At 35.0% G+C, this 24,835-nt stretch overlaps 1 long non-coding RNA gene and 2 pseudogenes across 1 annotated transcript; all 3 read left to right on the forward strand.

Moving 5' to 3' along the window:
- Positions 1 to 371: 371 nt before the first annotated feature.
- LOC142615209 (disease resistance protein RPM1-like) lies at positions 372 to 3,262 on the forward strand (annotated as a pseudogene).
- Positions 3,263 to 5,074: 1,812 nt separating this feature from the next.
- Positions 5,075 to 8,775, forward strand: LOC142615211 (uncharacterized). Its single transcript, XR_012840692.1, has 3 exons — positions 5,075 to 5,133; positions 7,124 to 8,091; positions 8,488 to 8,775. It is a non-coding gene; the product is annotated as an uncharacterized LOC142615211 (long non-coding RNA).
- A 2,908-nt stretch (positions 8,776 to 11,683) lies between these two features.
- On the forward strand, positions 11,684 to 17,046 carry LOC142615213 (disease resistance protein RPM1-like; annotated as a pseudogene).
- The last annotated feature ends 7,789 nt before the right edge of the window (positions 17,047 to 24,835 follow it).

Raw genomic sequence — 24,835 nt, forward strand, 5'->3', positions numbered from 1 at the left:
TGAAATTTACATAGTGCACGTTATCAACCATGAATGAAATAGATCCTAGTTCGTTGCTTCCGCTGTGGGTTTTGTATGAAATACAAAACCAGAATTTTTCCTTCAACAAATAGCTCGACAAAGGTAACCACTGGTGTAGTCCACCTAACCGGCTAAGACTTCTATCATTGCTTTTCTCATAATAATGTAGGTTCATCATTTATCATCTTCTGTGGACTCGTTCATACATTATTAATGTTTTTTAATCTGCAATTATTCTTTGTATAGAATGGATATTTGATTTACAGGAGCTCAACCTCAGGCAATATTTGATCACAGGGAGGAGCAAAAAATTCTGATGAAATAAACGTTGGAGTAAGAAGATAAGCTACATGGCAGTGGGGGTAGTATCCCCTCTTATCGACAAGCTGATTTCCTTGTTAAGCGGAGAAGCAACATTGCTACAGGACATCCATGAAGAAGTAGCTGACATCAAAGATGAACTGGAGAGCATTCAGTCCTTTCTCAAGGATGCAGATGCAAGGGCCGCAATAGAGGAGGACATCAGCGAGGGTGTTAAAACTTGGGTAAAACAAGTAAGAGAAGTAGCTTTCCAAATAGATGTTTTCATGGACGAGTACTTGCTTCACGTGGCTCAACATCATCATCCTCATCCGTGTCATGGATTCAGTAGTTTCCTCCAAAAATCTGCTCACTTGATTACCATGCTAATACCTCACCACAAAATAGCCGTTAAAGTTCAAAGGATCAAAGCATTGCTCCAGAAAATCAAGGAAAGAAGTGAAAAGTATAGCTTCCAATCCATTGGTCTAGGATCAGGCAGTGGTGCTCAGATTGTTAGGTGGCATGACCCTCGAAAGGATTCTCTTTATCTTGACGATGGGGATATTGTAGGAATTGAATCTCTGAATTGATTGGCTGGTTGGTAGAAGGGCTGTCTCATCGTACAGTGGTTTCAGTGGTAGGAATGGGGGGACTAGGCAAGACCACTCTTGTGAAGAAAGTCTACGACAACCAAATGGTGAGAGGATACTTTGACTGCCATGCTTGGATCCCAGTGTCTCAATCTTACAATATCCAGGATCTTCTTAAAAGCATAATAAAGCAATTTCGCGATTCCAGAAAAAAGCCTCCTCTATTGGGAATTGACGCAATGGAAGAAGAGTCGTTGGTCAATAAATTGAGAGATTACTTATGGCAAAAGAGGTATGTGGTTGTATTTGATGATGTATGGAGAATTGACTTTTGGGAGGGTATGAAACATGCCTTACTCGATAGTCATATGGGTGGTAGAATTTTGATCACAACACGTAATAGGGAGGTTGCTAGCTTTTGTAAAAATCATCACCTGTTCATGTTTATGAGTTGCAAGCACTACCTTTCACTAAGGCATGGGAGCTTTTTTGCAAGAGAGCTTTCCAGTTTGATTTTGGAGGACAGTGTCCCCAAGCATTGAAAAATTTGTCTGTTGACATTGTCAAGAAGTGTGAAGGATTACCACTTGCAATTGTTGCTATTGGTGGCCTTTTGTCAACCAAAGACAAAACTATCATTGAATGGAAAAACTTGCATGACAACCTTGGCTTTAAGTTTGGAAGAAATCCCCATCTTGCAAGTGTCAACAAGATTTTATCTCTAAGTTATGAAGACCTACCTTACAACCTTAAATCTTGCTTTTTATACCTTGGTATGTATCTAGAGGACTACTTTATTAATAGTGCAAGATTGATTCGGCAATTTATAGCTGAAGATTTTGTAAAATAAATAGAGGGTAAAACACTAGAACAAGTTTCACGAGAATACTTGATAGAATTAATCCACAGAAACTTGGTTCAAGTATCTAAGGTTGACTCTAATGGAAAAGTTAGATCGTGTCGACTCCATGATCTCTTGCGTGAGATCATCCTCCAAAAGATGAAGGATTTGAGTTTTTGTCATAATTTCTCAAAACATGAGTCTAGCTTTGAAGGACTAACTCGACGCATGTCAGTAGACGGAGTTTCATATGTTGTACTTAAGGGATTTGAGGACACTCACATTCATTCTCTTTTATTGTTCAATCTTGATGAATTGCCGAAGTCCTATATGAATACTTTTTGTGCTAATTTCAAGCTTTTGAAAGTAATGGATTTTGAAGATGCTCCACTAGATTGCATTCCTGAAGATGTGGGAAATTTATTTCACTTAAGATATTTAAGTTTGAGAAATACTAAAGTGAAAATGCTTCCAAAATCCATAGGAAAGTTGCAAAATCTGGAGACTCTAGATCTAAAGCAGTCCCTAGTGTTTGATATACCAGTAGAGATTAACATGCTTCGTAAGTTGCGCCATCTTATAGCCTACCATTGCAACAACCAAATAGATTTCAGTTTGGCTTGGGAAAAAGGGGTAAAGATACAAGAAGGGGTTGGGTGTTTAAAGGACTTGCAAAAGTTATGTGCTGTGGAGTTGAATCATGGAGGGGTTGATCTAATTGAAGAGTTGGGAAAGTTGAGACAATTGAGGAAGCTAGGCATAAAAAATGTATCAAAGGAAACCATGAAGGCTTTGAGTGCCTCTATTGAAAAGATGAACCACCTTCAATCACTAGATATAGCCTCAATAAGGGAAGATGAGATAATTGATTTAAAATCAAGTTCATCTCCACCTCAATGTCTCCAACGCCTCTACATAAAATGGCGGTTAGAGAAGTTACCAGATTGGATTCCAAAGCTTCAACATCTAGCTAAATTAACGATTTTTTGGTCAAGGTTGAATGAGGACCCATTGGAAGTCATTCAAAATCTACCTAGCTTAAGGGAGCTTGTAATCTCACACCAAGCATACAATAGAGAGCAATTGCACTTTAAGTTAGGAGGATTTCCAAAACTCAAGGAGCTACACCTTTACCATTTAAATGCAGTGAATTCATTGCTGATAGATGAAGGAGCATTGCCTCTTCTTGAATATCTTGTCATGGGGCTTAGTCCACTACTAAAAGAGGTGCCTTCTGGAATCCAACATCTGAGAAACCTCAAAGTATTGAAAATTGTGGACTTGCCTAAAGAATTAAAAGAAAGTTTGGATCTTGAACACGGGTCACATAACTAGATTGTTGAGCATGTTCCAGCCATTTATCTCCACCACAAGGTGCGCACAGGAATTTGTGGCTATGACACTCACATTCTTCGTTCCAAGCATTTGATGCTATCAAGAGTGCAAACAACCAACTAGAATGATGATCATAACGAGAATGATAGCAACAATATCAATGTTTTAGTTGAGAAAGGTTAGCGCTAAAAAATGGCTTTAGATTTGGTGGTAAATATATTTTCTCTCTGGTGAATAATATCATGGGAGTTGAATTGTAGAATTGTAAAGGTAGTGATGCTTCTGAATCATGAAAATATTGTGTGTTTGTAATCTTGGGTGCCTTGCCTTTCATGTTCAGAACTAAGTATTGTTGGGTTACATATAAATCCTTGATTAGGCCCCTAGGGTGAATTTTATAGTCTATAGGTACACTAGGGGGAGCATTTGGAAGGCTATTAGTTTTTGTCTAAATTTTTGAATACCATGTTAAGAGCCAGAGATGTAAGGTCTAATGTTAGTAGCTTGCAAACTTTTAGTTTCTCTCATGTGCGTTGAAATGGCAACAAGGTTGCCCTTGCCTTGGCTAGGAGAGCTTTGTTGTCTTCTCCTTTGTTTGTGTGGATGGAGTCTTTTGCCACTAGATATCCAAAATGTTGTTGTAAACGATTTTAGATCATGATTTGATTGAAAGTACTTCAAAATGATTCTATTAAAAAAGATGTTAAGAGCCAGAGAACTAGTAACTCCTTGTCAAGCCAATCCTTGACAAAGTGCTTCTAGGCGCACCTCACCTCTTTTTAAATTGTGGGGGTTGTCAAATTCTTAATTTTTCTCTTGAGTAGATACACATCACCAAAATTGTCATTTTTGGTAGGCATGTAGATAACTCCTTGTCAAGCCAATCCTTAAGCTCTTTTATTATTAGCTTCATTGAGAAACTATAATCTTAAAATAGATGCCACTCTACAAGGCTTCATTTGTTCCTGATTCTTTGATGTATCCCAGTTAGCTAATGGATTGTTGTTAGGACAACTCTAAGTAACCTTTCAATTTTGCCAATCCAATGTGCAGCACTTTCAAGAAGAAGGCTCCAAAGGCCATAAAGGAAGTCAGGAAGGTTGCCCAAAAGGCCATGGGAACAACTGATGTCAGAGTGGATTTTAATTGTTAAGCTTAACAAGCATGTTTGGAGCAGTGGGATTCAGAGTGTGCCAAGGAGAGTTCTGTGTCCGCAATCCGCATTGCGTGTAACAGAAATGATGAAGAAGATGCAAAGGAAGAGTTTTTCTCAATAGTCACTGTTGCAGAGATCCCTCCAGAGGGCTTAAAGGGGTTGGGCACCATTGTATTTATGTTACATCATGGTTGTTATTTCTACAAAATTTGAGCTACTGTTGTTTCTTAATACCTCAAGGAGCTTCCTATAAATTTCTCTTTAGAATTTTATGAATCATCATGCAATATCAATTAAATTATTATTTAGTTAACCTTATTTCATATCTCTATTTTAGATTCTTTCTTTTATATGTGTGAGCTGTGCATCTGTGAAAGAGAGACATAAAAGAAAAAATTATGTATAATTTCCTAGATATTGTACCTTGAGTTTTTTCAACTAAATACAGTCATGTAATTATATTAACTAATTCAATAAAAACAATATTATTTTTTGATCAATATAACCACAAAATTAAATTCAATCAGGAAATATAATATACCTAACAAACGGCAACTTTTGCTTACGAGAAAGTTTAAGAATACACATTTAACTTGTGTCATAATTATGACATGGTTGACTCTTATTCTGCTATTAATCAAGAAAAAAAAGGTGATTTATCTATAAGTGATTGCAGTGTGACATGTCGACTAGTCGGTAAGTTGTGACAGCACATGTTAAATTCATTTCAAACACCCCTGCTCTAAGAAAAAAAAACCGCACACCCTCTCTCCAGTGGACTTCGCAAGTGTTTGCATATATAAGGCTAAACACACTGTCATAGCCGCAACAAAACAAACCCCAGCAGCGAAACAGCTTCATAACACTCACGAGACATAGCTCCAATGGTACTCTCCCTCTCTCTCACTCTCTCTCTCCATATATATATATATATATATATTATGTGTGTGAAATGTGTTGAGCCTTGATGTATATCTTATGGTAAAGTTTGATTTTTTTACAATTTTTGTATCCCAATGAGGAAAAGTTTAGTAATCTGAAAATGGTGCATGGAATTTATACCATAAAAAAGAAAGAAACATGGGGCTCCCTTTTGCAAGCTTGTTGCAGAGGTTGAGGAACCATGGTTTCATGCCCTGCCAGGTAGATACTAGGCATTCTGAGGGATCCTTTAATTTTACTCATGTTTCCTGACCTGGGTTTTCTTTTTTATCAATCTCTAGAAGATTTTGAACTAGTTTTTCCTTGAAAATTTTACATGGGTATAGAGATGTTAAATAATTATTACTCTCCTTTTTATTTATTTGTCCTTTTTTTTAATAAAGGTTTTTCCTCTAAACTGATTTGGAGGAGAAATCCAACCAATGCATGGTGATTGAAATGAGTATCTATATATAATTTTTAATTATATAAAATATTGACATTTACTTCTTTTAGTGTCTGTTTGAGTTACAATTGCAATTTAAAATTACAGTTATTTTAATTAGTAAAATTTGTGAAAAACTATATATAACAAAAAAAAAGGGGAAAAACACCCCCAGGTATATGACCATTGTCATGTGTTTAGCTCACACAACTGGGTTTTAGTAACCCATTTGGCTAATTGGCTTGGGGTTGGGGATACTATGTTTTGGGCAAGTGTGTGTTGAGTTCAACATTAAGCGTATACTAGGTTGATTTGGGTTATATAAGCAATTACGAGGAATCTTAATTGTAACTAGACTAGGTATAACACTAGATGTGATTAGGGCTTTCCTCAAGTCATGACAGGAGGAATGATCATTTTGTTGGTTGGATAGTGCCACTGACTCATAAAGTTCTTAGCAAATTGCACGAGATTTAAATCTGGTCTCATATACTTTGTTTTGCTGGCTTTGTTAATTGGTTATTAAATTCTATCTTTGAAGTAGGCTATGTTCGAACTTAGAACCAAATATAGTTTGGTACTACAATTGTATCTGTATTCCCTTGTACTGTTTATACCTAACTTTTGTACAACTATTGGCAATTTGACATAAAATTATATAGAGCATATTTTTCTCAAGTGTATTTATCTATTCATTTATTTTGAGTTATGGTCCCAAGGAGAGTGAGAAGGCAAAGTTTGAACTAGTGACCTTTACTTCATGGTCTTTAGTTCTACTCTTCAGGGTATTTTTTCCTCTCTCAATTGTCTTAGAGGTTGAATCACTAGATGGAATCAGGGTTTTCTTAGTTTACATATCTTTAATTTGGACTGATAATGTTGTTATTAAGAGTGTTATTACTTAATATTCATAATGTAAGTAATAGACTAGCTTCTCAAGTACGGAAGATTAATTTGGAAGTCCAGGACAGGCCTAGTTTATATATTAGTCTATTGAACTATGTGATGGATAATAGTTTCCAAACAAGGGTGCTGAAACAAGCTCCTAAATGGATTTATAACTATTGGATAAGAAATTTACAAGCCTTTTCCCTGTATAGTTCATAGCTAGGTGGAATTTTAATTTTTGAAGCATTGAGAACAATGGAAAACTTTTGTTTTTGCTTTATGGCAATATTGGCAGTCTGATAGTCTTATGGTGAAACTCTCTTGAAGAATTTGTCAATGAACATTGGCTCAATCCTCTTACTACAAGAATACAAAGATGGTGAGGTCATGGCCTCAAAAGAATCAAAGCTTACTGGTGTGTGTGTGTGTGTGTGTAAATTACAACCCCCCACCCCCTCAAAAAATAAAGAAAAGAAAGAATAAGTTGTTTGTGGTAATAGCTGACATAGTAATAACTGATTAAATTCAAATTATCAATTTAATTTTTGTTGAAGTCCGAACACCAAAGTCCTATGTTGATGATATCTTATCTAACTAGGCTGCTGTACTTTTTTTTTTAAAAGCTAGAGATGGAAGGACACCTTCAAAACTCTCCTAAACAAGGGTATCCTGCATACAGAGAGGATGAAAACATTGAAAAGTGCGTCTTGGGCCTTGGAACTACACTGGTTGCTACAATTGAGGAAGCAAAAGATAGGATTTCTCAAATAGAACATATATTCTTCCCTACTTTCCATTTGAAATCTGAAAACCTGCAGAACTTTTTTCCTGAGGGCAAGAAAGCCAGGGAAGATGTGTGTAAAGAAAAGGAAAATCATCTCATACTCCGAATAGAAAGACTTCAACGCAAAAAGCAGCAAGCCCTTGAAGAGAGCCAGTCTCTCAAGCTTGAATGGGTTACTTGCCAAAATTAAATGTCAACTACTTGAGATTGATGAGTGAATGGAATTGCAGAATAGGTTTGTGCCATTGGTTCCTGAAGGCAACTCTGCTATTGTAAATAAGGGAAAACAACTTCTAGAGTATGAAGAAAAGACAAAGAACTTCTTGCCGAAGTGAATGGCCTTGAGAGAAAAGTCAATGAGCTCCAAGATGAGCTTAGAAGAAAGGACGAAAAAGTAGTAGAGTGGAAGAAGTTGGAGCAAACATTAGCCAAAGATAATGCATGACTTAACTCTAAATTTTCAGTTGATTATCAGCTATTGAGAGATAATAAAAAGGAGAAGAATATACTTATGGTCAAATTGGAACATTTCAAAGATAAAGCTGGCAGATTCCAAGAGGAGGTTCAGAAGAAAGACTCATGAGGTTGAGGAAGGAAGACAATTACGAGCCCAATTGCAGCGACAGATTGTTTGGAATGACACTGAAATGTCAAAAAACAAACAGCATTTGAAGGAGTATGAGGAAGAGAATAACCTGCTGATGTACAAAATAATTGGTATAAAATTGAAAAATAATGAATTGATGGTAAATCATGGAGGTAAAAGTGGCAAGGTGGCAGAAGGAAGGGATTCAATAACTTCACCTGGTAAAGACTCTTGCTTTTATTCTTTATTGCTTTTCTTTTAAACTTTATCTTTTATCTCTATAATTGTAAATCTTAAGTAGCTGCATTAAGTTTGGTGAAGTTTCTTATAATCTTCTGGCACTTCCGGTCTGATTTAAAAGTGGATTATGTACTGGGTTGTCACTTCACATAAGTTCCGGATTTGTTTGAATTTGTATATTTTGCTAGTTTGTGATTGTGGTTAGTTCAGCTCAGACCCACAATTGGCTATATTAGAATAGCATTCAAATGATTAAATTAATTCTTTTGTAACAGCTTAAGTTTATGGACAACTGGGTAGTTTATCATGGTATATCATAATAGATGTTGTGTCGCTTTCATTGTTTCTAAACTATTATCTATTGCCTGGTATTGTAGATCATGTAAACAAAGTTTCAGACACTTCTGAGGCTCCTTGTGACACAGCTGAAGTGAATAACATCTGTTTTAATGGAAGCTTGGAGGATGTGAAAGAAGCCAACTTAATTCAAGCCCCCAGCTGTGACTCTCCTACTTCTAGTTTCCTCATTGAATCAAATTCTCCCTCCAATGTAAAATTTGCCACATTTGCTGGCACAAAGTGGGCTCGAGAGATACATGGTCCAGTCAATGCCTTGTGGAAAAAGTTGACGAGCTCGAACATGAGCTTAGAGGAAAGAAACAAAAAGTGGCAGATGGAAAGGAGTTGGCACAAAATTTAGTCAAAAAGATTGATTGGCTTCTCTCAGAAACTTCAGATAATCTACATCTATTGAGAGAGAATATAAAAGACAAGGAATTACTTGTGTCCAAATTGGAATGCTTGGAAGATAAAAAGTTGGTAGAATCCAACAGGAGCTGCAGAAGAAGTGTCATGAGGTTAAGGAGGGAATCAAATTACAAAACCAATTACTTAAACAGGTTGATTTGGCTAACACTGAAATGTCAAAGTACAAAGAGAAGTTGGAGGAGTGTGAGAGGTGCTTCATGTGGAAACTATAATTGGTTTAGAAGGGAAAAGTAATGAGTTGCAAGTAAATCATGGAGAAAGCAGTGGGGTATAAACCTGTAAGCTCGGATGTCATTATTAGACACATTGACTTGATTTTGTGACCTATAATGTTATGGCATAGTAATTCATTACAAATATGAACTTTTAAGTATTCCCCAGGACCCCAGCCATGGTGCTTGCTGCTTAGAAAATTGTACACGGAATGGTCCCAGGCCCATTGAGCATTGGGCCCAGGCCTTATGGTACAACGCATGATCCCATTCCCGTTGGATCCTTGATCTTGGGCCGGATGCACTTTAAGGCTCAAGTTGAGCTCAAGCCATAATAGGTCTATCCTGTCCTGAACATATCAGAAACAAGCCCATGCCGATCAATTATAGTTTGATCGGGATGTGCTCGCTGAGAACAGCCTATGTTCTCGACAGCCCGATATTGCTTTAGGGAGTATCGCTGTCAAGCAGTTTTTTGGAGGCTGAAACCAATTCTAATGTCATTACCACTGTTCCCAACATAGCATCTTTTTATTAGAAATGATGGGATTGGACCCCATCCACACAAGTGAGATTAGGAAGTAATCATAACACTTCCACCCATCTCAAGCTATTTATAGGGAAACTCATAATTTCAAAAAGCTTCAAGCCTTCCACATAGACTTCTTATTCAAAATTTTGATCTGTGGTTGTGAGAATAAGGGGGTATACAGGTAAAGGGGGTTTTTTCTTGCTCAAAGGAAAGTGTTTTGATTCAATTGCTATTGTTTTTTTGAGTGGAATGGTGTTAGAGTAACGGCAGAATAGAGGTGGGTAACGTTTGTTTAACGGATTAAATTACAGGTAGGCAAAGTGCCAATTTTTAAACCACAGTTGGGTAAAGTGTTTTTTGAGTAAACCACAAGTAAGTAAAGTGTAATTTTCCCTTTATATTATATTCTCATGGTCTCTGCTTCTAAATTTGTAGCCAAATGCAAATGCTGTATTACTGTGATGTGTTGAAGATAATGGAGTCTAGCACTGATTATGTTTGTTAAAATGGGTAATTGCAGTTAACCCACTTGTGGTTTGGCCGGTTTTGACTAAGTCACCTATGTTTTGAAAATTGTCACTTAACCTACTTGTGGTGATCTCTGTTAGATAATTGTTACCCATCTCGCCTATTGCCATTAAAAATATAGATAAATGTGTCTTTTTAAATATATTTTATGTCTCTCTCCTCTTTTCTCCCCTTCTTCTTCTTCTTCTTCTTCTTCTTCTTCTTCTTCTTCACATAAAACACAAAAAAAAAATATCAAAAAGCAAGTCAAGATGTTATTTGTTTCATCATTTTTTATATACATAATTAGTACAAAGTTTTATGAAAGAGGGTAGACTAAGCAATTTTTCAAACCATAAAGTAATTTTACAAACTTGAGTTAATAATCTTTGTTACAAAATGGGGTGCTCATTTTTTGGGTTGAATGAGCTAAAATCAAAACCTAGAAATGTATATGGAATGATGTGTTTAACGTTCTTACCCAATGGTTTCTCAAAAAAAAAAAAAAAAAAAAGCGTTCTTACCCAATTTCTATTGCAATTGCTAAATAGGGTCGGCTTAATACATTGTGGGGCCTAAGACGAAAATGTTATGTGGGGCCTTTTTTCATATTGTAATATTTAATTAATAAATTTTTATTTAACTTTTTATGTCAATTTTTATTTAAATATATTTTTCCTATTTTTTTTTATAACACACAAACATACAACAACACGCCAACTTTAAAACTGCTTGTGGCAGTTAGAGTTGCAGAGCTGATTTTTCCTACTTTTTAAGATGCAAATTTATTGAAAAAAAAATTGTACTCAAGTTTCTTTAATATTTTCTTCAATGTAACTAATCCACTTTTTTTTTTTTTGTGGCATAATTGATTAGTTATACATTTTTTTTTTATTTGCAGAATTAATTTTTTTTAGTTACCAATTAGAATATTATAATTAGAAACCGAAAAAATATATATAAATATACATAGAAACAAAGAAGAAATTGAACGTAAAATTTTATTTTTTTAAAAAATTTGACTAAAATAATAATAAAATTTTAAAAAAAAAACCCTAAGAGATAAGTAAGTTGGAAATTTATATGCTATCACACACGTCCCTAGGACCCTAACCCCAGCCCAATTAAATCAGTAAAATTTGACACGCCTATGCTTTGCCTTTGTCAGAAAGTTAAAGCTTCACAGTGAAGCAAGGATCAAACAACAAGAAAACACTCTGAGAAAGTAAAACAAAGTTAACAAGAACCGCACAATAAGATAAGGGTCCGTTTTAAAACATCAGTTTTTAATTCTTTTATAAATACATGTCAATATATATAATGTTATTTAAAAATTATAAAAATATGTGTTGAAAATGATTTACCAAACGGTCCTAGTAACCAAAAATAAGACATTTTAGACCTTTTATCCACTGCTAAATCCAAAAATCGTGTACTTAACTTCACAGAACAATCACAAAATAAAATTAATTAAATACAAAAGTTGAGGATAAAAGGTATTCACCGGTTGACTGATTCTATCTTAACAGGCTCTCTCTCTATCTCTCTCTCTCTCTCTCTAAAAGTCTATCCCTCTCTCTTTTGCTGGGTTCTCTTCAAAAAACCCAGATTTGTAAGTTACAAAAAAAAAATCTGAAAAAAAAAAAACCAGCAATCTAGCAAATCCAACACCACAGCTAACTCACTAAACCATCAAATCATAGTTTCACCAAACTACCACCTCCAGCAAGAGCAACCTGATTGTCTAGATCTAATCTCGTGTTAATCAGCCCCCAAGAAAAATAGTGTAAGAAAGTTTTTCTTAAGAAGTGTTTGATGCGTTTTCTTTTATCTAACAGAGATCACCTGTTGGGTTAAGTGATAATTTTCAAAAACACGGGTGGCTTTAGTCAAAATCGGCCAAACCACAGGTAGGTTTACTGCAATTTTTTCCCTTGTTAAAATGTTAATCCATCATATTATTTCATTAGGCTGTTGTTTGTGGCTTGTAGTATGTAACTGATGTTTCCATCTCACAATAGTCTCACATTGTGTCATATAGCCCTGTGGGACTTACAATTTGTGACAAGGGTGTATACATGTATTGCATGAGATACATTGTACGCATAAGAGGTGGTTGTGGTTCCTTTCTTTTGTTCCCTGTTTCATCAGCCACTTTAAAGGATACTAGCATCATCACACGTGCTTTGTGTGTGCGATGATACTTTTTTTTTTTTTTAGCAAAATAGAAACACAGTGTTTTATTTTATATATATAAATTTATAAGTGGATAAAGAAATTAAAAAAAAAAAGTAATTTGAAAATTAATAAGGGAGTGGTCTTATTTTTTAGGCCACGTTTTAGTGGGAGTTAGAGTTGCAGTTTTATAGGATTATCCTTTAGTTTTATATTTACTTAAACATAAGAGGGTAGGGATATTTTTAAACTAAAAATATGAGGAATTCAAACAGGGAAAACCCTTAAATAATAGTATAGACAACCAGCCTTTAGTCATTGTGGCTAGGCTAGGGGTGCTTTGAACTCCTATCTATAAACCCAAGAATTGTGCACCACCTAACAGTTCAGATGTTAGATGTATACATAATAGTCAATTCCGTGAAAATATGCTTCCTTTTTTTTTTTTCCCTTAAGAATCAAGACTGCAATTTTAATAAAGTAAAAACTAGCACATCTGCAAACAAAATACACTCAATATCTAGAGGAAGTGACTCCAATATCTAGAGGAAGTGACTCCATACGTACAATATAATCCTACACTAAAGCTTTAAACCATGGATTGTAGACCCTCGATCATCAAGGAATCTTCTGCTATAACCCAAAAGACATGGTGAGGAAGACCAACTACCAACTTTTTGGAACATTGCAAGTCACCAAAACTATTGAAGCAATGTTCCCTCCTCACATCAATGGTGTAATTTACTAGGGGTTTATTTTAATGAAGGGAATGCCATTAGCTTTGCTCATTCTACTCTTATAGATAAAATTTGAAGTTTGCTTTCGTTAAGGCATTTTTCTCTCTCATTTTTTTTTTTTTGGTTTGCATTTTCCATTTCTGCTGTTTTAGTTTTGTGCCAAAATCTTAGCTTGGATAAGTTTGGTTCTGTATTTTTTGTTGGGTGACCTGTGCAGAAACATCAGTTGCATTGGTGAGTTTTGGTTTTCTTACACCCATTTTCACATGGGCTAGTTTAGTTTATATCTAATAAAGAATCAACTCATAATTCTAAAGTTTTTAATTAGATAGACTAAACTTGCATTTTACTCTTTTTTATTATTATTAATTGATTAAATTCTGGACTTGAGCTAAAACAAATTGGTACATTTGAAGTTTTTGTGGAGAATTATGTAGTCTCGTAGAAAAGCCGTGAGTTGATCGAATCTCTTAGGTTAGAATATCGAATTAGAGTTATATTCATTCTAAAATAGCCATTAGTCAAATAAAGCCTACTTTCAAGTTTGAAACTAATGTCCAATGATCTCAATCCTGCAGATCAAGAAATTGTAATTTCCACCTGGTTGGTTGAAATGAACTCACCAAAAAGTCATGAAAATAGGCCAATTATGCAGCATTGAGGAGCTTAGGTAATTCTAATAGCAGAGAGAGGAATAGGAAGGAGAGAGAATTTTGGGAATAGAAAATGCTAATAAGAGGTGGTTTATTGCTGAGGTAGTGAGGTCTCAAACTTAAGCTGACTTTAGTAACGGAAGGTGTAACCTTAGTTAAATTGCACAATAGTAATAAACAAATAAAAAGAGCAATATTTAATCATCTGAGTTTAATGAGCGTGTACCATGACAAATAGCTCGACAAAGGTAACTATTGGTGTAGTCCACCTTACCGGCTAAGACTTCTGTCATTGCTTTTCTCATCTATAATGCAGGTTCATCATTTATCATCTTCTTTGGACTCGTTCTTACATTATCTTATATTTTTTAATCTGCAGTTATTCTTTGTATAGAGTGGATATTTGATCTACAGGAGCTCAACCTCAGGCAATATTTGATCACAGGGAGGAGCCAATAATTCAGATGAAAGAAACGTTGGAGTAAGAAGATAAGCTACATGGCAGAGGGGGTAGTATCCCCCCTTATCGACAAGCTGATTTCCTTGTTAAGCGGAGAAGCAACACTGCTACAGGACATCCATGAAGAAGTAGCTGACATCAAAGATGAACTGGAGAGCATTCAGTCCTTTCTCAAGGATGCAGATGCAAGGGCCGCAGCAGAGGAGGACATCAGCGAGGGTGTTAAAACTTGGGTGAAACAAGTAAGAGAAGTATCTTTCCAAATAGATGTTTTCATGGACGAGTACTTGCTTCACGTGGCTCAACATCATCATCCTCATCCGCGTCATGGATTCAGTAGTTTCCTCCAAAAATCTGCTCGCTTGATTACCATGTTAATACCTCACCACAAAATAGCTGTTAAAATTCAAAAGATCAAAGCATTGCTCCAGAAAATCAAGGAAAGAAGTGAAAAATATGGCTTCCAATCCATTGGCCTGGGATCAAGCAGTAGTGCTCGGAATGTTAGGTGGCATGACCCTCGAAAGGATTCTCTTTATCTTGATGATAGGGACGTTGTAAGAATTGAATCTCCTAGAGATGAATTGATTGGCTGGTTGGTAGAAGGACTGTCTCATCGTACAGTGGTTTCGGTGGTGGGAATGGGGGGACTAGGCAAGACCACTCTTGTGAAGAAAGTCTATGACCACCAAATGGTGAGAGGATACTTTGATTGTTATGCTTGGATCCCAGTGTCTCAATCTTACAATATCGAGGATCTACTTAGAAGCATGATAATGCAATTTCGCGATTCCAGAAAGGAGCCTCCTCTATTGGGAATTGACTCAATGGAAGAAGAGTTGTTGGTCAATAATTTGAGAGATTACTTATGGCAAAAGAGGTATGTGGTTGTATTTGATGATGTATGGAAAATTGACTTTTGGGAGGGTATAAAACATGCCTTACTCGATAGTCATATGGGTGGTCGAATTTTGATCACAACACGTAATAGGGAGGTTGCTAGTTTTTGTAAAAAATCATCACCTGTTCATGTTTACGAGTTGCAAGCACTACCTTTCAATAAGGCATGGGAGCTTTTCTGCAATAGAGCTTTCCAATTTGATTTTGGAGGACAGTGTCCCCAAGCATTGAAGAATTTGTCTGTTGACATTGTCAAGAAGTGTGAAGGATTACCACTTGCAATTGTTGCTATTGGTGGCCTTTTGTCAACCAAAGACAAAACTGTCATTGAATGGCAAAACTTGCATGATAGCCTTGGCTTTGAGTTTGTAAGAAATCCCCATCTTGCAGGTGTCAACAAGATTCTATCTCTAAGTTATGAAGACTTGCCTTACAACCTTCAATCTTGCTTTTTATACCTTGGTATGTATCCAGAGGACTACCCTATTAATAGTGCAAGATTGATTCGGCAATGGATAGCTGAAGGTTTTGTAAAAGAAACTGAGGGTAAAACACTAGAACAAGTTTCACAAGAATACTTGATAGAATTAATTTACAGAAACTTGGTTCAAGTATCTAAGGTTGAATCTGATGGAAGAGTTAGACAATGCCGACTCCATGATCTCTTGCGTGAGATCATCCTCCGAAAGATGAAGGATTTGAGTTTTTGTCTTAATTTCTCAAAACACGAGTCTAGCTTTGAAGGACTAACTCGACGCATGTCAGTAGACGGAGTTTCATATACTATACTTAAGGGATTTGAGGACACTCACATTCATTCTCTTTTATTGTTCAATCTTGATGAATTGCCGAAGTTCTATATGAATACTTTTTGTGCTAATTTCAAGCTTTTGAAAGTAATGGATTTTGAAGATGCTCCACTGGATTGCATTCCTGAAGATGTGGGAAATTTATTTCACTTAAGATATTTAAGTTTGAGAAATACTAAAGTGAAAATGCTTCCAAAATCCATAGGAAAGTTGCAAAATCTGGAGACTCTAGATCTAAAGCAGTCCCTAGTGTTTGATATACCAGTAGAGATTAACATGCTTCGTAAGTTGCGCTATCTTATAGCCTACCATCGTGACAACCAAATGGATTTCAGTTTGGCTTGGGAAAAAGGGGTTAAGATACAAGAAGGGGTTGGGTGTTTAAAGGACTTGCAAAAGTTATGTGTTGTGGAGTTGATCTAATTGAAGAGTTGGGAAAGTTGAGACAATTGAGGAAGCTAGGCATCAAAAATGTATCAAAGGAAACCATGAAGGCTTTGTGTGCCTCTATTGAAAAGATGAACCACCTTCAATCACTAGATATAGCCTCAATGAGGGAAGATGAGATAATTGATTTACAATTCATTTCATCTCCACCTCAATGTCTCCAACGCCTCTACATAAAAGGGCGTTTGGAGAAGTTACCAAATTGGATACCAAAGCTTCAGCATCTAGCTAAATTAATGATATATTGGTCAAGGTTGAATGAGGACCCATTGGAAGTTATTCAAAATCTACCTAGCTTATGGAACCTCAAGATCTCACACCAAGCATACAATGGAGAGCAACTGCACTTTAAGGTAGGAGGGTTTCCAAAACTCAAGGTGCTACACCTTAGCTGTTTAAATGCAGTGCATTCATTGCTGATAGATGAAGGAGCATTGCCTCTTCTTGAAGATCTTGTCATGGGGCTCAGTCCACTACTAAAAGAGGTGCCTTCTGGAATCCAGCATCTGAGAAACCTCAAAGTATTGGGAATTGTGGACTCGCCTAAAGAATTAGAAGAAAGTTTGGATCCTGAACAAGGGTCACATTACTGGATCGTTGAGCATGTTCCAGCCATTTATCTCTACCACAAGGTGCGCCCAGGATTATATGGCTATGACACCCACATTCTCCGTTCCAAGCATTTGATGCTGTCAAGAGTGCAAACAACCAACTAGAATGATGATCATAACAAGAATGACAACAACAGTATCAATGTTTTAGTTGAGAAAGGTTAGTGCTAAAAAAATGGCTGTAGATTTGGTGGTAAATATTTTTTTCTCTCTGGTGAATAATATCATGGGAGTTGTGTTGTAGATTTGTAGAGGTAGTGATGCTTCTGAATCATGAAAATATTGTGTGTTTGTAATCTTGGGTGCCTTGCCTTTCATGTTCAGAACTAAAGTATCGTTGGGTTACATATAAATCCTTGATTAGGCCCCCAGGGTGAATTTTATAGTCTATACGTACACTAGGGGTAGCATTTGGAAGGCTGTTAGTTTTGTCTAAATTTTTGAATACCATGTTAAGAGCCAGAGATGTGAGGTCTAATGTTAATAGCTTGCAAACTTTTAGTTTCTCTCATGTGCGTCGAAATGGCAACAAGGTTACCCTTGCCTTGGCTAGGAGAGCTTGGTATTCTTCCCCTTTGTTTTTGTGGATGGAGTCTTTGCCACCAGACATCCATAATGTCGTTGTAAACAATTTGAGATCATGATTTGATAAAGTATTTCAGAATGATTCTATTAAAAAAAAATGTTAAGAGCCAGAGAACTAGTAACCCCTTGTCAAGCCAATCCTTGACAAAGTGCTTCTAGGTGCACCTCACCTCTTTTTAAATTGTGGGAGTTGTCAAATTCTTAATTTTTCTCGAGTAGATACACATTACCAAAATTTTGTCATTTTTGGTAGACATGTAGATAACTCCTTGTCAAGCCAATCCTTAAGCTCTTTTATTATTAGCTTCATTGAGAAACTATAATCTTAAAATAGATGCCACTCTACAAGGCTTCATTTGTTCTTGATTCTTTGATGTATCCCAGTTAGCTAATGAATTGTTGTTTGGACAACTCTAAGTAACCGTTCAATTTTGCCAATCCAATGTGCAGCACTTTCAAGAAGAAGGTTCCAAAGGCCATAAAGGAAATCAGGAAGTTTGCCCAAAAGGCCATGGGAACAACTGATGTCAGAGTGGATGTTAATTGTTAAGCTTAACAAGCATGTCTGGAGCAATGGGATTCAGAGTGTGCCAAGGAGAGTTCTGTGTCCGCAATCCGCATTGCGCGTAACAGAAATTATGAAGAAGATGCAAAGGAAGAGTTTTTCTCAATAGTCACTGTTGCAGAGATCCCTCCAGAGGGCTTAAAGGGGTTGGGCACCATTGTATTTATGTTACAGAATTGTTATTTCTACAAAATTTTGGGTTACTGTTTGTTTCTTAATACCTCAAGGAGCTTCCTATAAATTTCTCTTTAGAATTTTAAGAATCATCATGCAATGTCAATTAAATTATTATTTAGTTAACCTTTATTTCATATGTAGATTCTTTCTTTTATATGTGTGAGCTGTGCATATGTGAAAAAGAGAAACATAAAAGAAAAAAAATATGTATAATTTCCTAGATATTGTACCTTGAGTTTTTTCAACTAAATACAGTCATGTAATCATATTAACTAATTCAATAAAAACAATATTATCTTTAAATAATTTATATCTTTTGATCAATATAACCACATAATTAAATTCAATCTGAAAATATAATATACTTAACAAACGGCAACTTTTGTTTAGGAGAAAGTTTAAGAATACACATTTAACTTGTGTCATAATTATGAAATGGTTGACTCTTAATCTGCTATTAATCAAGAAAAAATGTGATTTATCTATAAGTGATTGCGGTGTGACATGGTGTGACATGTTGACTAGTCGGTAAGTTGCGACAAATGTTGTCGTCCTATAAGAACCGTTTGACCTTTACAATAGTAACAGCACATGTTAAATTCATTTCAAACACCCCTGCTCTAAGAAAAAAAACCGCACACCCTCGTGTACTCTCTCTCCAGTGGACTTCGCAAGTGTTTGCATATATAAGGCTAAACACACTGTCATAGCCGCAACAAAACAAACCCCAGCAGCGAAACAGCTTCATAACACTCATGAGACATAGCTCCAATGGTACTCTCCCTCTCTCTCACTCTCTCTCTCCATATGTGTGTGTGTGTGTGTGTGTGTATTATGTGTATGAAATGTGTTGAGCCTTGATGTATATCTTGTGGTAAAGTTTGATTTTTTACAATTTTTGTATCCCAATGAGGAAAAGTTTAGTAATCTGAAAATGGTGCATAGAATTTATATGACAAAAAGGAAAAAAACATGGGGCTCCCTTTTGCAAGCTTGTTGCAGAGGTTGAGGAACCATGGTTTCATGCCCTGCCAGGTAGATACTAGGCATTCTGAGGAATCCTTTAATATTACTTATGTTTCCTGATCTGGGTTTTCTTTTTCATCAATCTCTAGAAGATTTTGAACTAGTTTTTCCTTGAAATTTTTACATGGGTATAGGTATGTTAAATAATTATTGCTCTCTTTTATTTATTTATTTATGACTTGTTCATTTTTTTTAATAAAGGTTTTCCTCCAAACAAATTAGAATTCCAGCCACTGAATGGTGATTGAAATTTGAAATGAGTATCTATATATAATTTTTGATTATATAAAATAGTGATATTTACTTTTTTAGTGTTTGTTTGAGTTACAATTGCAATTTTAAAATACAGTTATTTTAATTAGTAAAGTTTGTGAAGAATGTTGGTGTGAAAAACTATATATAACAAAAAAATAAGGGGGGAAGAGTAGCCTGCCTCCTTTTTCCCTGGTTTTAAAACTGTAATTTTCTTATAAAAGGGTAAAGCCAAATTGCTGTTTTGTCCCTAAATCATAGGGCCAAACGAGCCTATGATTTAATGAGTAATGTCAAGGAATGGTTGACATGGTTACTATGTGGTTTGCACAAGTGGAATATAATGGAAAGCTATTCAGAGTTTAAGTGGTTTTAGGAATATTTCAGAACCATATTGAATTAGTTTTGTGGCTTGCCAAATACATTAATTTGGAGGGAGTAGGCCATTGGAAGGCTTTCTGGTATGTGTGCCAAAATGCTGTTTTAGCTTAGTAGAATCAGATGATCCATAATCTTCTCCCTGTTTATAAAGTACATTAGGTGCTAAGCAAATAGCTAATCTTAAATATCATGTTACATTTTGCAACCTGGAAACACAATTGGAGCATTAGGTGATACATGTTGCTTCTGCAAATAAAGCTGGTGCGTGTTAAGGTAGATTTAGGTGCTCCAATGGAATTTGAAGGGGCTCAAATGTATTTTGCATTGTCTATGAATTCTGTAGTAACAGAAGGTACTGGTATTGGAATCAGCTTTTGTATTCATGAAATGCAGTTTCTAAAAAATTGGATTTATGAAATGCAGCTTATAGTTTTTCAGCTCTATACCTCTATTCTGTTCTCAAGCAATGTGGGTTCCATTTTTTGTTGGTGCATTTGAAATCTATAATTACAGTGGCAGGGAAAAGGAAAAACTACCATGGATATCTTCTTCAAGCTAGATGACAGTAGCCAGCAGAATATTTTCATAAATTTCTAGCAGTAGTTCCATTTAAGCAATGGGGAACACAAAAGACAAAATGTTCAAAGAGCTTCAATTGTGTATGCTTCTAGCCAGATGAAACAATTATGATAAGCTCTAAAACCAAATAACTTATATAACTACTTTCTTTGATATATATACAAATGTCTGGTACCAGACCGAATAATATAGGAGGGTTCATAATCAAATTTTGCTTCATCTTTTCTAAAAATATTATTTTTTGTCTCTACTATTATCTTTTTTTCTACTGCAGTTAAACGGTATTAGCTTTGCTAATAGCTTATTTGAATTATATTTTGAGCTTTGGTCCAGCTTGGGTCTTGTAGTTTCCTTGTTGGAATTGGGTTTAACCTGGTCTATGTAGGGTTAACTTGGACTGATAGTGTTGGTATGAAGAGTAGCATTGATAATAGGATTAGTTTAGAATTTTAGGTGAGGCTTTAACTTATGTCCAATCAACTATTTGTTTCAAATCAATTTATAGTTGAGGGCGTGGAGATAAAAGCTTAAATGGGTTCATAAGTCATAAGTAAATGGTAAGGAATATGCAAGCTTCATTCCAATGTTATGCTTCATAGCTTGTTGAATACATATGATTGATCCCTATTGGGTTGGTTGAGCATTCATAGCCAAATCTAAAGTTTTGGACCTGAGACTTTGTTGTTGTTGTTGTTTTAGTATATACTTCATAATAAATTTTGTAGCACTTGGAAAAATGGAAATTAGAAATAAAAAGTAGTTATTTAAGTTGTTTATAAGGTTTTGCATATTTTGTTGACTTTGGTTTTTGCTTATTGAACACCATCTTGAGATATGGCTTAATTCAGTTTTAGTAGTCATCTTTTTGGAATTGTGTTTTCATTGGTCTATGTACAGTTAACTTGGACTGATAATGTTGGTTTAAAGAGTAGATTTACTAAAAAATAATAATGTAAAAGGATGTGCCTGGTGATCTTATATATTTATTAGCATTTTATTTATCACTCTAAGAGCTAGGAATCAATGCATGTTTTTGCTTTGCAAAGATAGTAAATGGTCCATTATGGTAATTTAGAGTTGGTTTGTCCCAACTGGATAGAAGAGAGTCATCGACCTAACTGATCAAGGATGAAAATTGAGCTAATGAGATTGATTTGGTAGTCTGACTTTTAGACCAAGCTTTCAAGTGGCAAAATACCTTAAACTGAATCTTAATAATCTTTTAACTATTAGTAGACTAAATGGAGATAGGAACTTAGGATTGGTTGTTTGATACCATGACATGTTCTGATATTATTTTAAATCACAGTTAATTCAATCATTTAATTATTAGTAGATTGTAGATAGGATTTGAATATGGGTCCTCTAGTTATAAAGCTATGCTTGGTTGTTGAGGAAAAGAAAAGGAAAAGTTTTGAGTGGTTTTGGTTGAACTAGGAATTTTATTTGATCTACTTATTCGCTGTGTTCAAGTCATCTGTGTTTCATTGAGACCTTATAAATCATGTTATGGTGTGAGGCATTGTTTATGTTATATTCCCATGGTCTTTGCATCTGAATTTGTAGCCAAATGCTGTATTACTGTGATGAGTCGAAGATAATGGAGTCTAGGACTGGTTTTGTTTGTTAAAATGTTAATCCATCATATTACAGCATTAGGCTGCCATTTGTAGCCTGTAGTATGCAACCAATGTCTCCATCTCACAATAGTCTCACAGTATGTTATATAGTCCTGTGAGACCTACAATTTGTGAGAAGGATACACATGTATTGCTTGAGATACCTTGCAAACATTTAGAGATTGTGGTTCTTTCTTTTGTTCCCTTAGTCATTGCGGCTAGAGGTGCTTTAAACTGCTATCTATAAACCCAAGAATGGTTCACCACCTATCAGCTCAGTGTATACATTACTAGACACTTTGGTCATGGTAAAGTAAGCAATTCAATGCATAAGTGAGTTGTTAACAATTTGGTTTTAGTAACATATGTACTAATATGTCTGTGATATTGCTTGGATGCTATTCTAACCCAACTCCCGATAGTGAGAAATAGCCCAGACTAGTAAGAACTTTTTATTTCTGTTTTTTTATATATTGGTTTCTATGTTGAGCACTTACCTTTTTTTCTTTTTTTTCTTTTTTTTTTTAAGAAAAAAGGTAAGTAAATGTTAAACACTTATCTTGATATATTTTATTTACTCTTTTAGATCTTAATCTGTATTCTAAATATCATTTTAATGACCATGGACTCACTTTATTATTAATTATTGTTCTTAAATTGATATATGCTTAACAATATATTTTTTTAAAATATATTTAATGAGTTATTACTACACTTATTGAGAGGTGTCTTATCTCCATACCCATACGCTTATTGCATTTGTACCCATACCTGTCTCCGTATTGATACATCTTAGGTCCCTTAAAAATTAAAATACACCATTAATGTGAGGAAAGAGGGAACATTGTTTCAAATGTTCAATAGAGGATTCTCAAAGAAAAAAAAATGTTCAATAGTTTTGGTGGGTTATAATGTTCCACGAGGTTGGTGATGGGCAAGGTCTGAAACTAAGTTGGGCCTCCTCACCGTCATGTCTTTTAGTTTTGGGCTAGCAAAAAGGGTCCCAGATAAACTAAATCCCTCTGTGAGAATTAAATAAATATAAAAGTATTCCCAGCCAAACCTTTTTTGTAGAAAGTAGAAACAACAATATTCCCCCACGCTAGTTATGACTTAGGCTCATTTAGTAAGAGATTTTTAATAACATGTGAGTGAAAAAATGTATGAAAATACGTGTTGTGATATTTAAACAACAGTTATCATTGTTTAAACACTGTTACCAAACAAAGCCAAAATCACAAAAACCGCATCTAAACACACCCCTTCCCTAGTAGTAGGCATGTTAAAAAACTTCATTACCATCCAAACAAATTTGTAGACGAAGTTTGTACTTCGTTTTCAATAAGTTATTCATCTCACTCTTTTTGATTTTTTTTTTCTCTTGGTTTGCATTTTTCACTCCCCTTATTTCTATTTCTCTTTCGTTTTCAAATTTAGTTTGCATTTTCTCCTTTGAGTGTTTGTTTGTTGCCTCTTGCCTGTTAAGCTAATTTCGTAAACATATTAGTTATGTGGTCAAAATTGAAATCACATTTGAAACTCGAGTCTCTAAAGTTCCACTAGAAACTTATAAAAATATATCATCTTAGGTTTTTCTCTGAGACTCAAGTTCCAAGTGTGGCCACACAACTAATATGTTTCAATTTTGGTCAAATAATTAATATGTTTGCAAAATTAGCTTAATGGTAAAAAAAAAAAAAAAACTTGTTCTATTGCTCCGCTTGTTTTAGATTTGCTCTTTCATTTAGATGAGTGTGTTGTGCAGGTCTCACATTAGAAGTTTATTAGGTTGATTTGGGCTATATAGGAAATTAAGAAAAGTCATAATTGTAATTTTACTAGTTTTTTTAGGAAAATAATCATCATTTTACTGTATAAGTCATATGATGTTGAGTGTATAACTTATACAATTGAGTTTGGGAAGTGACAAATGGTATATGAGTCAAGTTAGTATGCTATCGGGCTTAGAGGTACTATTTGTTGCACGTGTTTAGATCGACAAGGTCGATATGAACTGTACTAATGATTTTGAGAAATCTTAATTGTTACTTTACCAATCCTTTTGGAATCTAGGTATAACGCTAGATTTGGCTAGTGCTTTCCTTAGATCATGATAGAAATAATGGTTCTTAATGGAAAGAATCAGACAATGCCACCAAGTCATAAATTCCTTGCAAAATTTCACAAGAATTCAGTAGGGTTTATATATACTTTGTTCATTGGTTATTGAATTCTATCTTGAACTTAGGATGCGTAAGAATATTATGCACAACTTGCTTGGGCTCAATATATTTTGGTCACAATATTGTGCCTTTATTTAAATGCTCATGCCTTGTTGTAATGGCAAATGCCCTCCACCAACAAGTTATATGTTTGAGTCCATGAATCATCTCTTAAAACAAAATGGGGGTAAGATTGCCTACTAATCACCTCTTCTAAACTTCGAAAAAATGAGAATTTTGTGTACTGGGTTTGATCTTTCTGCAATTGTACCTGTATTTACTTGTACAGTTTGTACCTAACTCTTGTACAACTATTGACAATTTGACATAAAATCATATAGATTGTTCTTTTTCTTAGTTTACATATGTTTGAATTGGATTGATAATGTTGGTATAAAGAGTGGCAGTACTCAATATTCATAATGTAAAAGAAGGATAAACTGTTGCAATCTTACTTATTTATTAGCATTTTATTTTTATCTGGCTTACTAAGAGAAGGATAAATGCA

The sequence above is a fragment of the Castanea sativa genome, chromosome 11 (genome assembly GCF_040712315.1).
Source record: "Castanea sativa cultivar Marrone di Chiusa Pesio chromosome 11, ASM4071231v1".
Lineage (NCBI taxonomy): Eukaryota > Viridiplantae > Streptophyta > Magnoliopsida > Fagales > Fagaceae > Castanea > Castanea sativa.